This window comes from Primulina huaijiensis, chromosome 14 (genome assembly GCF_012295235.1).
Source record: "Primulina huaijiensis isolate GDHJ02 chromosome 14, ASM1229523v2, whole genome shotgun sequence".
Classification (NCBI taxonomy): domain Eukaryota; kingdom Viridiplantae; phylum Streptophyta; class Magnoliopsida; order Lamiales; family Gesneriaceae; genus Primulina; species Primulina huaijiensis.
Window position 1 is genome coordinate 1,591,803 of NC_133319.1, and position 615 is coordinate 1,592,417.

A 615-nucleotide genomic window follows, 5' to 3' on the forward strand; every position below is an offset into this window, starting at 1 on the left:
ATATATTATTTTATCTAAATTCATACAACAGAAGGGCATAAGTTATACTGTCTAGTGAAATAGTTTTCATTTTTAATATAATCTCAAAATAACAATTGCTGGTTGTATTAAAAAAAATATCAATTGCTGGTTAAATTCAAACCAGCTCCTTTGCTTTTCTCCTCCTTGTCTTATCAAAATTCTCAAAAAAATCGAGCAATACCACACCGGCCAGTTGTACTTCATTAAATGAGACAGAGAGAGACAGACAGACAGACAGCAAACAAAAGTTTTAGCAAAAAACATCAAAGGGTCAGACACTCAGACTGACACTACTCCATCTCTTTTAAAACTTTGAATACTTTTCAAATTTTCATTTATGTACGTCCTGTGGTACATAGGATCTGAGTTGTGCTTATAATACTCAACCTGGATTCAATTTAAATTTTGTAGACTTCAAATTTTTGTACATGGTTGCATTATTGTATATAAATCCAATCTGGGTTTCAGAAGATCTGTCATCATATCAATCTCGTCAAGATCACCCATCCCCATCAATCCATCACTCTATTTCAAACCCTATATTATTTGTTTATTTTTAAAAATAAACTGATCCATTTTATCGCGAATTATATA